The following is a 16,965-nucleotide window of genomic DNA, read 5'->3' on the forward strand; positions in this document are numbered from 1 at the left end:
TTTAACCCATGACAAATTTGCTACATATATCCTCTGGAAATTTTAGAAAAAGGAGATAGCTTTTTCTAGGTGTGCAGTAGAAAATTATGAGAGAAGTTGAGAAGTCAAGTGTTTTCTTAAAAGCTGCACCTTTGATTTCCTCACATATTTAAAACTCTCATTACCATATATTTTCTGATGTCTGCCTATGATGATGAAGTTAATAACATCTGTCTTTCTGGGTTTTTTTTGCTAAATCAGCATTTTCTTCACCAACTTTTCATTCATTATCTGGCCAGTAACAATTGCACATTCAGGAGAGTTATCTAACATTGGTATATTCATAATTTTAATCTTGTGTAATAGTTCAACATAAACACAAATGAGTTGACAGTTGTAGAGCCAATTCTTACTTCAGAAAACTGATGAAGAAAAGTAGACAAAGGCATAAGTTACGGAAAAGTTTAGTCTTTTCTTTCTTCACTTTAAAGGTTTCCTTTAGAAGCTTTTCAAAAACCTGCAATGCTATTTAGAAACTGACCTAAATTCTTTGAGTATAGAAGCAGAACTAACTGAAAGTATCTCTTTTAGCAGATGCCTCTTTTTTGCTCAGAGATATTTTCATCTGTATGGTTCCAAATTATGACATTAGAGCTAAAAAATGATGTTTGTAGCCTAATCACAGCCCATGTTTTCTCCTGCATTAAAATAAAATTCTTCCTGGACTTTAACAATAAATTCTGAAAACCCTTCATTTTATTGATATTAAAAAATATTTCCATTTGATGAGAGTGGGTTATTTTTTTAAAGTATTTATTACTAACAAATATTGAAGTTCTAAAAATACCAACTGACTCAAACCAGAAATGGTCACTTTTTGGTGCTAATAGAATGTTGAGATTTTTTTTTTGTTTGTTTGGGTTCATACCAATTTTTTGTAAATTATGCAATTTCCTGATAGAAATTGTATTTCTCAGTGACCTCAAGCAAGGATATAAGACTCTCTCCAGTGTTCTAGTGGTTCACATTGCTGACTCAGCACTAATATATTATGTAGTCAGCCTGAATTCACAGCATCCACCACTTTCATTTTTTGTAACTATTGATGGATGAAAATATTGTAGACAAACAATCCTTATGTTGCATGTGTACAGTTGCCATTATTAATGGGCTGGTGTATTAAGACCCATTCTGTAAAAAAATGTAAATTGAATATCAATAGTATATTCAAATGGTATGCTTACTGAAATCCATAAGGAGGTGCATCAAGGGTAGGAATATATCATGGCACTGAGGTACCCAACTAAAATTTATTTTGGTTGGAACTACTCAATACGCTTTGAGGATCTGGGTCTAAATTTATATGTATGCTGTTCCTGAAGTCTGCCCACTCCCCATCAAGGTGGGTACATGAAAATTATTCTGACTGTGCTAGAACGTATAACACAACAACTATGTTGGGTAGGGCCACATGGCATTCTGGAATGAAAACAACCCCTTCCACGTATACATACAGGACCTAATACAAATTCCTTTTCTTGGACTGAGATCAACCTTTCTGCACCATACTCCCACCACTTAATTTCTCAGTTTAATATAAAATTATTGAATGGTCTTGCATCTTACTATACAGCCCAACTCCACTCCTAAATGTGAGATAACTTCAGCATCAGAGCAAGCTATACACATTACTAAGAAGTCAGGAGCTTGTTTAACACACAAGCCTGGTTGCATCCTGCTCTGCCAGAGGCACCCCAACAGCTGCAGAAAGGCAGTGCTAACACACCTCAGACTGATGGGGACAGCATACTGTTTTCCCTTCACAGAATCAGCAACACAAAATGACCTGCAATTGCAAGTCCACTGCACAGATAAATAACAGCAAAAGTCACTAAACAGGTAAATAACAGCAAAAGCCCTTTACATTCAGAGGAAGTAAATTGAAGATAATCTGTGATTCTGTGATTTTGAAGGAACTGAAAACTAAATCACTTACCCATATTTTACCGTATTTTACCACAAGGTCATGTATACGTTTGTGGAGCAGAGAGCTCAGAGATCACTATACAGTCAGCCAGTGCTCACTAACTCTAAAGTGCTGGCAATTCTGTGTTTCTGAACTGTGTGCAACTGCAGGTTAAGTAAAAGAATGCCAAAAAATTCTGAAGGCAAAAAGATCCCACTGTGCTGTCAAATTTAAGTAGATAAATAAAGGAGATGTGAAAAATGCTAAAATGACACTATATTTTCTTTCCTTTCAGAACAGAGTGCATGTATCATTTTTTTAAAAGCTGAAAGAAAACTAAAAATTAATACAGTACAGGCTCTTTTCAGGGTTCATTTTCTTTTTTTTTTTTTTGTTGTTGTTTTGTTTTAGGGTTTTTTTGGTGATAAAATGGAGCTTACATGTTGGGGCAAAACATAGTCTAAGTGTATTCTCTTTGCATTACCAGACATTCTCTTTCTAGGTTAAAAGCAGCTAGACTGGGAGACATAATAAAAGCACTGATATCACTAAATCCAGAGGCCATTAGATTTGGCAACTCCCTGTTTGCGGTGAACCAAATCTAAATGTGTCTCGTAGCAGCTCATTAGGAAAAAAAGCCTCCTGGTAATAATAGTCCTTCATGGTACACCTAGGAGGAAGGTGACTGTGACTCCACAAACCTGATTGTAATTGAATGATCTTTTGAAAGTTAAATTATCATTCTTCAGTTAAATTTTATCTCCTTTAGAGTTATGTATAGTAAAGTCCTCAGAGATCAGCTGAAGAAACTCACTGCATAGAGGTATTTTAAAATGTATACATTTCCAGATGGTATCCTGTTTTGCATTGGTAACCCACACTAGAAAGGGTTACTGCAAAACAGGATACCATTCTCAGTAGTTTTGTTTCAGAGCTGTTTATCATGGTGACTACTCTTCAATTTCCCTTTCACTATATTCTCTAACAGCATCTCTAACTCGCAACATTGCTTATGTCAAAAATAAAAATAAGAAAAAACCAAAATCCTATGCTGATTTCAGTTTTGTTAATGTATGTGAAAATAACTTTCTGTCAAAGCATGTGAGGGTTTCTTTTTTTTCCTCTTTTCTATTCTCCAAGTAGCTCTTCCAAAAAATATTATTTTTAGACAGATTTTTAGATGAGTGCACTTTGCATTTTTAACACACTAAATAATGAAGGGATTTTCTACAAGCTGAGAGAATATTAAAAGCTTTTAGTACTTCCTTGCAAGAGGCTTCAAACCCATTGAGTATACTATTACGATCACTGTTCACTCAGCACTCACTGTCTTTAGCTCATGAATAAAGTAATGCCCTGAAATATTCTCAAGAGCCTCATTGCATTTCTGGCCATGAAGTCTACTGTACTTATCCCAGTGCCTCCATCTCTCATCTTTTTAGGATCTTAATACATGTCTTAGAGAATCAGGATGAACTGCACTACTTTCCAAGGAAAGAAACAGAAAAAAGAAAAGGAACTGTCCTGGGTTCAGCAGTAGCAGTCATGTTTTTTCCTTTGTGTTAACTGGTGCAGTGCTGTGTTTTGACTTCTAGTTTGAGAACAGCGTTGGTGAAGCCGATGTTGTCGGTTGTTGCTAAGTGATGTTTACCCTGACCAAGGACTCTGTGAGGCTCATGCTCTGCCAGGGAGGAGGGGAAGCTGTGAGGAAGCAGAGACGGGGCGCCTGACCCGGGCTAGCCGGGGAGGTATTCCATACCACAGCACGTCATGCCCAGGGTGGGGGGTAACTGGGAGTTACCCGGAAGGACAGGAGCTTCCGGGTGGAACTCGTTTTCTTGGCCGGTGGTATCATATTCTCTTCCCTTGTTATTTTCCCTTATCATTGTTTTTAGCTGATAGTAACGGTGGTGATTTGTTGCTGGACTGTTCTTGTCTCAACCCGTAGGAGTTGCACTCTCTCGATCCTCCTCCCCGTTCCTCCGGGAGCGGGGAAGGGGAGAGCCCCGGTGCAAGGGGGGGGGGGAGACGGACACGGGCCTTGATTGTTGTCAGCTCGGCATCACTCACTGGGAGTGAGTGAACAAGTTACCTGACTGGGTTTAAACCACGACAGTTCTTTTTGGCGCCCAACGTGGGGCACGAGGGGTTGAGATAAGAACAGATCTGATTGGATTGATAGTCACTCGTCACAATGCTGATTTATTGGCTCTCAAGGTTTTTCCTCTTGATCTCACAGTTTCAGTATACCATATCTTACGTCCATCCGGTATTGGCTGTATTAGTGTTTTTCAAGTGTGGGGCTTGGGCTAAGGTTTTTATCCCATTGTACTTTATGGTAATGACTTGTAATACAATAGAATCATTGATCATGAAACTGATCTGGTTTATGTTCCCAGTGTGGTCACCACCTTTATACTTTGGGAGGTATATGATGGAGGTGCTTAGCAATTACACATCTTTTTTCTCCTTCTCAGGTGCTCAACCTGTGAAGGAGACATCCTTTTACCCTCCCAGTCGTCCCCCCAGACCATTTACATTTGAGAGTTTTGAAGTTTTTGAATGGCCTTTTAATGCTGTTGAGACTTGTTTGCTGATGGTGATGGGAATCACCATGCTAACACGCATACAGAGTGTGTTTTGCCCACTACTGATTTCAAGAGTTAAGCAGATTCAGGTTTGGGTCTTGTCTGGGGTCAAAAGACGATGTAGGAGGACCGAGAGATTTTCCCTGAGGCTGGACAGCCATGAGTGGCAGGGTGTGTGGGATAGTATGGGCAAGTATCTAGGTCAGTGGGCCCCTCCAGTATTTTGGAATTTCACTACCGAACAACTGCAAAATCCAGAAGAATTAGTAAAACACTTAAATGAGGTGTGTGGTCATTCTGGCCATACCAGAGATGGACAAATCACGGCAACGTGCTGGGGCTTGGCCTATGCTTACAGGGCCTTGTTCAACACTATCCAGCACCTTCAAAAGGAAAAGAATATCGGCGGATTTGAGGGCAAAGCGACAGTCGCTACTCAAACTTTGGCTGCAATGAACTGCGCAGCTACCCCAGTGGCAAGTACAGCAGCTGCTCAAACTTCAACTGCAACAGACAGCGCGGTTACCCCAGCTCCCAGCACGGTAGCTACACCACCCCCAGCAACAAGTACAGTCGCTACTCAAACCACAGTGATAATCACTGCAGCCAAACCAGAGGACCAATTCGTACCAATATCGGTTGCCCCTGTACGCAAGAGAACAAGCAAAAAGGAGGCAAAAAGGGTGAAGCGAGATGAAGAACCAATGAATTCACCACCCGGTCCAGAATCTGATCAGGAGTCATCATCACATGACGAAGAAGAAGAAGAAGAGGTAACTTCTCGACCTCGGACCTCAACCGAGCTGCGGAATATGCGAAAAGATTTTACCCGTCAACCAGGGGAGCACATCATCACCTGGTTACTCCGATGCTGGGACAATGGGGCCGATGGTCACGAACTAGAAGGTACAGAAGCCAAGCAGCTGGGATCACTTGCTAGAGAAGGGGGAATTGACAAAGCAATTGCAAGAGAGAAAAAGTCCCTCAGCCTTTGGAGGAGGCTCTTGGCAGCTGTGAAAGAAAGGTTTCCGTACAAGGACGATGTTACGAGTCGTTCGGCCAAGTGGACTACTATAGACAAAGGCATCCAGTCTCTGAGGGAATCGGCCATCGTAGAGATGCTCTATCACATCAAGCCGAATAACGGGGATACACCTATAGATCCAGATGAAGTTGAATGTACACGACCCATGTGGCGAAAACTTACACGGAATGCACCGTCATCATATGCCCATTCATTGGCAACAGTGACCTGGAATGACATAGTACCACTAACAGTGGATGAAATGGTTCATAAACTCCGAGAGTTCGAAGACAATCTCACTCCTTCCATCATCTCAGCTGTGAAAAAACTGTCCCAGGACCTCGACAAATTGAGGGACGATGTATCTGATTTATCCAGCTCCTCACGTGTACCAACACGCGTCTCAGCTATTAACAAAAGACGTCCTATTATTCAAGAGAGGAGATACAGAAGGTATACGCCACGGGGTACCCTATGGTTTTACCTGCTGGATCACGGAGAAGACATGACAAAGCGGGATGGAAAACCTACTTCAGCTTTGGAGGAACGGGTGAGTGAACTGAAGAGGGGAGCAAGGGCCAAGACTGATCGTCCCATGAGAGCTACGGCTTCAGTCTCTGGTGAGCAGTTTCCCAGATGGAGTAGAAGAGCTGATTTTACTCCAGCTCCTGTGATAACGAAGAATAATCCCTTTCAACACGACTTAAGTGTCCAATGCTGTGACGACCATTAGAGGGGCCCTGCCTCCAGCCAGGTGGAGGTAGGGGACAATCGGATTTACTGGACTGCGTGGATCAGATGGCCTGGCACATCAGTCCCACAGAAGTATAAGGCTCTAGTAGATACCGGTGCACAGTGTACCCTGATGCCATCAAGCTGTCAAGGGGTGGAACCCATCTATATTTCTGGAGTAACAGGAGGATCCCAAGAGTTGACTGTGCTGGAGGCTGAAATCAGCCTGACTGGGAGGGAGTGGCAAAAGCACCCTATTGTGACTGGTCCAGAGGCTCCATGCATCCTCGGCATAGACTAACTCAAGAGAGGCTACTTCAAAGACCCAAAAGGGTACCGGTGGGCTTTTGGTATTGCTGCTTTGGAGACTGAGGAAATTGAGCAGCTCTCCACCTTGCCTGGTCTCTCAGAAGATCCCTCTGCTGTGGGGTTGCTGAAAGTTGAAGAACAACAAGTGCCAATTGCGACCACAACAGTGCACCGGCAGCAATATCGCACCAACCGAGACTCCCTGATTCCCATCCATCAGCTGATCCGTAGACTGGAGAGTCAGGGGGTGATCAGCAGGACCCGCTCACCCTTCAATAGCCCCATATGGCCAGTGCGAAAGTCTAATGGACAATGGAGACTATCGTGGCCTGAATGAAGTCACACCACCATTGAGTGCTGCCGTACCGGACATGCTAGAACTTCAGTATGAACTAGAGTCAAACGCAGCCAAGTGGTATGCCACGATTGATATTGCCAATGCATTTTTCTCCATTCCTTTGGCAGCAGAGTGCAGGCCACAGTTTGCTTTTACTTGGAGGGGTGTCCAGTTCACTTGGAACCGACTGCCCCAGGGGTGGAAACACAGCCCTACCATTTGCCATGGACTGATCCAGACTGCACTGGAACAGGGGCAAGCTCCAGAACACCTGCAATACATTGATGACATTATTGTGTGGGGCGATACAGCGGAAGAAGTCTTTGAGAAAGGGAGGAAAATAATCCAAATCCTGCTGAAAGCCGGTTTTGCCATAAAACGGAGTAAGGTCAAGGGACCTGCACAGGAGATTCAATTTTTGGGAATAAAATGGCAAGATGGACGTAGACAGATCCCCACAGATGTGATCAACAAGATAACAGCAATGTCTCCACCAACTAATAAGAAAGAAACGCAAGCTTTCTTGGGTGCTGTGGGGTTCTGGAGAATGCACATCCCGAATTACAGTTCGATTGTAAGCCCTCTCTATCATGTGACCCAGAAGAAGAATGATTTTAAATGGGGCCCTGAGCAGCAACAAGCCTTTGAGCAAATTAAACGTGAGATAGTTCATGCAGTAGCCCTTGGACCTGTCCGGACAGGGCCAGATGTAAAAAATGTACTGTACACTGCAGCTGGGGAGAACGGTCCTACATGGAGCCTCTGGCAGAAAGCTCCAGGGGAGACTCGAGGTCGACCCCTCGGCTTTTGGAGTCGGGGATATAAAGGATCTGAGGCCAGCTATACCCCAACTGAGAAAGAGATACTGGCAGCCTATGAAGGGGTTTGAGCTGCTTCGGAAGTGATTGGCACTGAAGCACAGCTCCTCCTGGCACCCCGGTTGCCCGTGCTGGGCTGGATGTTCAAAGGCAGGCTCTCCTCTACACATCATGCAACTGATGCTACATGGAGTAAATGTGCTGCACTAATTACACAACGAACTCGAATAGGAAATCCCAGTCGTCCAGGCATTCTAGAAGTCATCATGGACTGGCCAGAGGGCAAAGATTTCGGAATGTCACCAGAGGAGGAGGTGGTGCGTGCTGAAGAGGCCCCACCATATAATAAACTGTCAGAAAGTGAAAAGCAGTATGCCTTGTTTACTGATGGCTCTTGCCGTATTGTGGGAAAGCATCGGAGATGGAAGGCAGCTGTATGGAGTCCTGGACGACAAGTTGCAGAAACTGCTGAAGGAGAGGGTGAATCGAGTCAATTTGCCAAGGTGAAAGCCATCCAGCTGGCCCTGGACATTGCTGAACGAGAAAAGTGGCCAGTACTTTATCTCTATACTGACTCATGGATGGTGGCAAATGCCCTGTAGGGGTGGTTGAAGCAATGGAAGCAGAGCAACTGGCAACGCAGAGGTAAACCCATCTGGGCTGCTGCACTGTGGAAAGATATTGCTGCTCGGGTGCAGAACCTGGTGATGAAGGTACGTCATGTAGATGCCCATGTACCCAAGAGTCGGGCCACTGAGGAACACCAGAACAACCAACAAGTGGATAAAGCGGCTAAGATTGAAGTGGCTCAGATGGACTTAGATTGGCAACATAAAGGTGAATTATTTTTGGCCCGGTGGGCCCATGACACTTCAGGCCATCAGGGCAGAGATGCAACATATAGATGGGCCCGTGACCGAGGGGTGGACTTAATGGACACTATTGCCCAGGTTATTCATGAGTGTGAAACATGTGCTGCAATTAAACAAGCCAAGCGGTTAAAGCCTCTTTGGTATGGAGGACGATGGTTGAAGTATAAATATGGGGAGGCCTGGCAGATTGACTATATCACACTGCCACCAACCCGCCAAGGCAAGCGCCATGTGCTTACCATGGTGGAAGCAACCACCGGGTGGCTGGAAACATACGCTGTGCCCCATGCCACTGCCCGGAACACTATCCTGGGCCTTGAGAAACAGATTTTGTGGCGACACGGCACCCCAGAGAGAATTGAGTCAGACAATGGGACTCATTTCCGGAATAACCTTATAGATATTTGGGCCAAAGAGCATGGCATTGAGTGGGTATATCACATCACATACCATGCACCAGCCTCTGGGAAAATCGAACGGTACAATGGGCTGTTAAAAACTACACTGAGAGCGATGGGTGGGGGAACTTTCAAGCATTGGGATACACATTTACCAAAGGCCACCTGGTTGGTCAACACCAGAGGATCTGCCAACAGGGCCGGCCCAGCCCAGTCAGAACTTTTACATATTGTAGAGGGGGACAAAGTTCCCGTGGTGCATATGAAGAATTTGCTGGGGAAGACAGTCTGGGTTATTCCTGCTTCAGGTAAAGGCAAACCCACTCGTGGGATTGCTTTTGCTCAGGGACCTGGATATACTTGGTGGGTAATGCGGGAAGATGGGGAAGTCCGATGTATACCTCAAGGGGATTTGATTTTAGGGGAAAACAGCCAGTGAACTCAATTGTATGCTGTTGCCTGCTGTGTAATGCTTTTATAGCCCATCAACTAGATGTCTCCAGGTCACCAGCGACTGACCCTGACTTCCCTCCAGCCATCATCCCAACAGAGAATGAACTTGGAACATCATGGACCGAATGGACTCGGCAGCATTATAGGGATTGGTCCATGCACTAAGAAAATGATTTTTTCCTCTTGGTCTGTATGTATATGAATGTATATATGTGGGAGAGCGATGGTGTATTGAAAATGTGGGATCTGAGCACGACGTGAATGGTATGGAATAAGGGGTGGATAATGTCCTGGGTTCAGCAGTAGCAGTCATGTTTTTTCCTTTGTGTTAACTGGTGCAGTGCTGTGTTTTGACTTCTAGTTTGAGAACAGCGTTGGTGAAGCCGATGTTGTCGGTTGTTGCTAAGTGATGTTTACCCTGACCAAGGACTCTGTGAGGCTCATGCTCTGCCAGGGAGGAGGGGAAGCTGTGAGGAAGCAGAGACGGGGCGCCTGACCCGGGCTAGCCGGGGAGGTATTCCATACCACAGCACGTCATGCCCAGGGTGGGGGGTAACTGGGAGTTACCCGGAAGGACAGGAGCTTCCGGGTGGAACTCGTTTTCTTGGCCGGTGGTATCGTATTCTCTTCCCTTGTTATTTTCCCTTATCATTGTTTTTAGCTGATAGTAACGGTGGTGATTTGTTGCTGGACTGTTCTTGTCTCAACCCGTAGGAGTTGCACTCTCTCGATCCTCCTCCCTGTTCCTCCGGGAGCGGGGAAGGGGAGAGCCCCGGTGCAAGGGGCGGGGGAGACGGACACGGGCCTTGATTGTTGTCAGCTCGGCATCACTCACTGGGAGTGAGTGAACAAGTTACCTGACTGGGTTTAAACCACGACAGGAACAAAATGTAATATAGTGATAGATATGCATTTCTTGGTATGATAAATATATTTGCATTAATAGTGCCATGTATTGGAGGCATGAATTTGAAAAGTCAAGCATGCTTGGTTTGCGATATCATATCAGAGACTAGGAAAGAAGTGAAATGGATTGCCATTCATCTGATATTGAACTGACCAAAATGAAATATTTGACTCAGGCTCTATCACTGACATTTGACAAAAGAAATCCCAACAACCAAATAGCAATCTAAACCAACCTGCTGGAGTACCTTAGGACTCATTGTATATAGCTGACCTGAGCCCAAATCCAGTACTGTACCTAAGCACTTAAAAGGTAATTTGCAACATGATTAAATTTCTTCATCTCCATGATGACACCCAGAGCCTAAAGTTAGTTTCTAAAAACCAAGGCTTATCTCCTGTAGAGCATGTAATGTGTAAATTCAGAGCTTGCTTGCCCTCACTTTCATCTTTACTAATAGAACTGGACAGGTAACTATAAAGGACAATTTAGTCCTATGATCTGAATTACATTGTAGGAGCACATATTCCTCTCTACTGACTACAGACAATACCTAGATGGATAGAGAATTTCAGCTAACTGTTATATACAACATGTCTTGACCTGGAAATCCATATGTATGCATAAAGGAGTTTATGTCTACTGGCTATTATTCTGAGATAGGACTAAACTCCAAAACAAAGCAAAAAAAAGTAGTAGCTAGCATAAAATACATTAGAATGTGAATTAAATCCTGACATCCTTAAAGCTGAAAAAAGCCTAATCAATGTATTGGAAAAAGTTTTCATTAGGCTAGCACTTACCAGCAGCTGATAGAAGCAACTTGTAAACTTGCGGATGAGAAGGCAAGAGGTAATTCGGACCTTGTCCCATGGAAGAAGGTGTATCAGCAGAAGAATGCTGAATGTTTGAATGTTTTTTTCAAACTACTTTTTGTCCTCCTCTCTGGAGAAATTGTAAAATTATATTGATTTTTTTGCCAGTTTAAAATAGAAGTACAAAAAAAAATTCAACCAAAAAACCTAACTTCTTTCTCAAAAGAGAAAATAAATAAAATCAAACCCTGCTACCTTCCCCACCAGTATTTAATTTGAAAGCAGACTTGGCAGAGTTTTTAAATGAAGCTATCATGAATGCATGAATGTTTTGTTCAGGGTTCACATTATTAAAAAATCATGCAGAACATAGAAAAAGAACAGTAAATGCCATTTTTCACTCTGACAAAATCTGAAGCCTCACAGTCCTCTACAAGGGAAAATTTGGTCTGACTTCTACCAGTCAATATACTTTAATGAAGTGAGTATCCTTTCAAACTGCAGTTAAGGTGATAATGCTTTAAAATATTCTGAAAATTATTACACCATTTAACACAGTGAATTTGGAGCTTTCATGCAGTCCAACAATGTTCTGTTTTCAGCACAAGCTGAACTTTTATGACCACACTACCATTTCTAGTTGACAGAATGATATATTTATTTCAATGAAAAGATTTCAAGTATGCAAAAAATAAATAATATAAGTGCTATTTCACCGCTATAGAATATAATTTTCTTTTAACATTGATTTTCAGTTCCTATGTCCTTCTTTTTTTATATTCCCCCAGTCTGGTTAAGAATGCTGGACAAGCCAAAATGTGTTTAGTAACTCACTGTTCTTCCTTTCTCATTGTATTGAAGCATTGTCAAAATATTAGCAGGTCCTACATATTTACACTAAAAAAGAAGGTGTTATTGTCATCCTATTCAATGGCAAAAAACTTCAATTGAAATAATGAATTCAACCAAATACTTCACTCTGAGATCAAGATATATTAATAAGGGATTTTTAGATTAAATTCTCTGCCCCAGTTAGCTTATTAGCCAGTTCATATTTATTTTCACTGCAGCAAAAACTGTTCCATTTATACTTATGCAAATTCATGAGCATTTATGCCTCAGGAGGTTTTTAAAAAATCAGATCACACTAATATGTAAGGCACAGTTCCTAGGTTTAGCCTATTATGGTCTAGTTTCTCTATCAAATGACCATAATAACATAATTCCCTCCAAAAGAGAAAATCACAATCACTTTATCATCCTTCATGTAGGTTTTTCTCTAAAGAATACTATGTTTGTCTTCCATATAAAACACATTCTTCTTGTAATCAAGTAATATGATGAAAATTACTAAAAATAAATTTCCCATCTTAGAGTATAAAAAGAGCTAAAGAGGTGACATTGTGCAAACATTACAAAGCATCATGTAGCCATCACTATTTTCATCTACAATCTATATGTAAATGTCTTCACCCTGCTTATGAGTGTTTCATAATTACAAGCTCCTATAATATATTTTGCTGTTATTTTTGAAGCATTATGAATAGCCCTACAATCACTATAAAATTATCTATGGAGGTGGGAAGCATGCTTTCAAAGCTCATTATCGGTTGGTTTATGAAAATATATATTAGTCACTACATTTCTGTTTTCTTTTTAAAGCAATAATATGAACCTGAAAAATAAATCACTTTTATCTATATTTCTCTAGAAGTTAGTAATGTTATAAATAGCTCCAAAGAAAACTGTGATTGATTGAATCTGGAGGGGGATCGGTTCACTTTAGCTGGTATAAATCCATGAAATATCACCAGTTAGTTCGTTTTATTATCTTGTGCGCGTTTACACTGCAGACTTAATAGCACTTTATGATATTGTTTACATCCTGACGTTACTTTACTTTTACACCATATGACTCTGCTTTCACACATTTCTGTTCATCAAGCCTACAAGAGGATAATATGCCAAACCAAGAGCAGCAGACCTGCCAATGGTAAGACACTGAGCTAGTGTTTTCACATATGAAGAAACAACAGAACAGATATGCTTATCTTGGCTGAGCCTACCTTTTAGGCATATCTCTAATGAAACATAAAATACTCAGTGAATCTTTAGATATGAGGCATACACAGCATCAATGCACATTATTGAAAAGGCACGCTGTTTCTTTTTGACATAATTTAAAATTGCACATTTACTTGACTGCTACTACTGGAATCACTCTAATACGAAGTGCTTTGACTCTGTTTACATATTCTTTGTGTAAGCACACCCAAACCCCTCAGTAGGCAGTGTGAGTCTGTGCAGGTGGAAGCAGCATGAGCAAATAGCCACTGGGAGGAAGGTGCAGCTCATTACATGTGTGACTACACCAGGAATCACGCCTTCACAGATGGCATGCAAAGGAATTAATGCCTTATGACCATGACTGCTGAGGTAGAGAAAATAATTTCAGTCCTCTTAACGAATAATAATACTAAATTAAAAAAAAAAAATCCAAAAGTTTGGTTTAGCTGTTCAGCTGAGAAACTAATCCAAATGTTTTGGTCCCCAGGAAACCAGAGGTTTTCCCACATATGAGAAAAAGATAAACATACAGAACTAAGATAATAAAACTAATAAACTAATTCTCATAATAAATAAAAATAAATTGTCAAAATGAACTCTCATAACTTTTGATATCTCTTCTTCTCCAACCGTGTTTGCTTGTTATAATTTTACTTTACTACTGTATCAGTTCACAGTATCTTGAATGCTTTCTGTTTTTCCTCTCCATCTCATACAAAAGATAGATAGTAGTCTTGAAGAAGATTGAAAGCAGGACAATACTGACAGAAGGGGGCATACGCTTTCTAACTAAGGTAGGATTCCCTTTTTAAAATTAAACACCTGAAGGGGATATGGTATAGGTCTTCAAAATCATGAATGGCATGACATAATAGTGGTCAACCATTTTCACTCTCCTCCAAGACATAAACAATGGAGTGCTAGATAAAACTAATGGAAATCAAGTTCCAGAGGAACTGGTCCTTCATATACAGGTCGCTGAGCTGTCTAGCTCCTTTTGAAAGATTGTGGAGGGAATTACAGGTTAATTTTGGTAACACAGGAAAAGGCCATCCGCTGTGTTAAGGGTTTTTGAACATAATAGTCATGCTGGAGCTCAGAGAGGCCCAGAACTGGAAATAGTTGAGTCTAGAAAACATTAAATAAATGTATCATCTGTGACTGCTGTGCTTTTATACTCTTCTCCAGGCATCTACTTTTGTCCATTCTCAGGAGAGGGATTGGCCTGATTTTTGTGATGGTCTTGGATATTTTATTCTTTTTCTTTTTTCTTTTTTTTTGTCTGATTCAGGCTACGTGGCCGCTTTTACAGGTTCTGTTTTCACCCCATTTTTCAATAAAAAGGAGGAGGGTGCAACCCCTTATTGCTTAGGCCTTTCTGACTTCCTCTAATGGAGATGTAATTTAGAGGCAGTGTAATTTCCAGTTCCCTACAACTCATTTTAGAGAGCTCTGAAAAAGTTTTCAAAGGAAAAAATAAAATACAGCATCTTCAAACAAGTCTCTAAAAGAACATTTCTGGTCATTTTACAATATCTAGGCTTTCTCAGTCTTTACTAAAGGGCAATGTAATTGGCTTAAACAGCCTTTTTTTGTTTGTTTGTTTAAGGGTATGATTCATGATTTTGAGAAGTAGTGAGTTAGAAGATTCATATCCACCTTTTAAAAACTAGTTCACTAAAATAGATGCATACAAAAATAGAAGGCTATTGCCTTCATGAAATCAACCTGCAAAGTACTTTCCTTCATAAACTTAGAGGATTTTGTGCTACAAGTCAAGACTGTGGCTCAGGACATAGCAGAATCAGGGCTCCTATGTAATATAGATAGACCAGCAGTGACTTTTTAGATAGAAAATAAACTTGAAAGCTATGAAAGGTTTTATAAGACAATATATCAGAGGAGAAAGAACTTTCTAGTTATACCAATATATTTGAAGTTGTAAGAGATGAAGGTCCTGTGTAGGATATCCATTCTTCACTGCTACTGCAGCAATTATTACAGTCTTTGACATGATGGAATTAAGCCAGAAGGGGAAGGCAATGGGCTTGTCTCAAGTTCAAGTAGTGTCTGTGTCTCATTTCAAGTATAAAAAATATTTAAATCATTTAAAAAATGTTTAAGTTTCCAGTAATAACTGAAATAAATGCTCAGTAAGACTTTAATTTTTAACAATTTTGGTTAGCTCAGGCTATATGAATTGTTTATCTAGAAGATTTTTTGCTTTAACATTCTTTCCAAGAACTCAGAAAAGCTTTCTAGGGGGCACATTATCAAAGATAATACTAAAGCTAATAACGACTATCTAGCATCAAGAAATGTGGTTTAATAAATAGCTCAAGATAGCTTTGTTAAATGAAATCTAACAAACAAGGTTTAGATTTCATGTAAGTTTCAGAAATATTTGCTATTTTAATAGGTTCCATGGGTTATAAAAGATACACTGATTTGCTGCTGTCAGTCTAAACGTGAAGGACTGAGGAAAGGCTTGCTTGCACTGATTTCTCTGGGATTTTTCACATGCTTGGCTTCAGCTTCTTTGCAGCCTGGGCCCCAAATTTCTGTATTGCTTCTGATTAAAAGAACATGCTTATGAAATTCTGTGCAAGCTACAAGTTGACCATGAACAGCGTTTGCCAATCAGAGCATTCTTTTTCACTCTTTTGCTTTTTACATTGGATCCATTACAATTACTCCAACAAGATCTTTAAGAAAAGTGAGCATTTACGAGTCCACTGCTGCCTTTATAAGTTATATTTCATCAGTGTGCTGTGAAAGGCAAAAAACATCACTCTGTTGAATTGTGGAGATAAACTAAAACCAATATGTTGAGAGCTGGTGGCATAGTCTCACTAGACAAGAGAGGCTGTTATGATTAGAGCTGGGCTGAAATCTCTGAATCCCCTATGTAAGGTGATCTGCATTTGAAATGTAGCTTCAGTATTTCACTGGAATCTCTTTTCATCCTGTATGTGGAGAAAGAAGAAACTGATTAACTCAGGTAAAACAAAAAATTTACTGCCTGATTTCATATGCTTACCTTTTTTCACACTATTTATTCCTGATGTTTCACATCCTTTACCCTTCACTTCTGGTAGAAGCACCCCAAAGCTCTCTTGGACATTTAAAGAAAGAACTATCTTTTGCATAACTAAATTACACTTCTCCTAATTCTTCTTCTCCCAATGCTCCAAATTATCTCACTACAGATTTTCTTCTCTCCTAAATGTCATTGAAATTGAATCAAAAAGCTGACAGAAGAAGAAATGAGGAATTAACCTTTACTTTAATCTCTCAAATTTAGTCATGAAATACAAAACTACTATCAAAGGATTTTTATGAGGGCCAGAAATATAACAAAAATATTGTATATCTTTTTATTTTTTTAATATTTTGCTTTACATGCTACTAGCTACTCTGCAGTAACAAAATCAGCCATGGAAGAAACATATCTCATGGATTTCACAGGAAAAGCTGACTAAGAAATGTTGTTATTTAGTGTCCAAAAGCATTCCTCTCTGTGAAGTTCTCTTCAATTTTCTATTATAAAAACTTAGAAAAGCGCTAAACAAAATATGCTTTTTTTAATGTGGATAGCGATAATAGCAAATATTTAGATACCAAAACACTCCTGATAAAACTCCACGTACAAGCAGATAGATTACTGTGCATTCTCTTCCATTTTATCTGCTCTATTCTC

The sequence above is a fragment of the Pezoporus flaviventris genome, unplaced genomic scaffold (genome assembly GCF_033815535.1).
Source record: "Pezoporus flaviventris isolate CSIRO_AGI_PZ_B2104156 unplaced genomic scaffold, CSIRO_AGI_Pfla_v1 ptg000036l, whole genome shotgun sequence".
Lineage (NCBI taxonomy): Eukaryota > Metazoa > Chordata > Aves > Psittaciformes > Psittacidae > Pezoporus > Pezoporus flaviventris.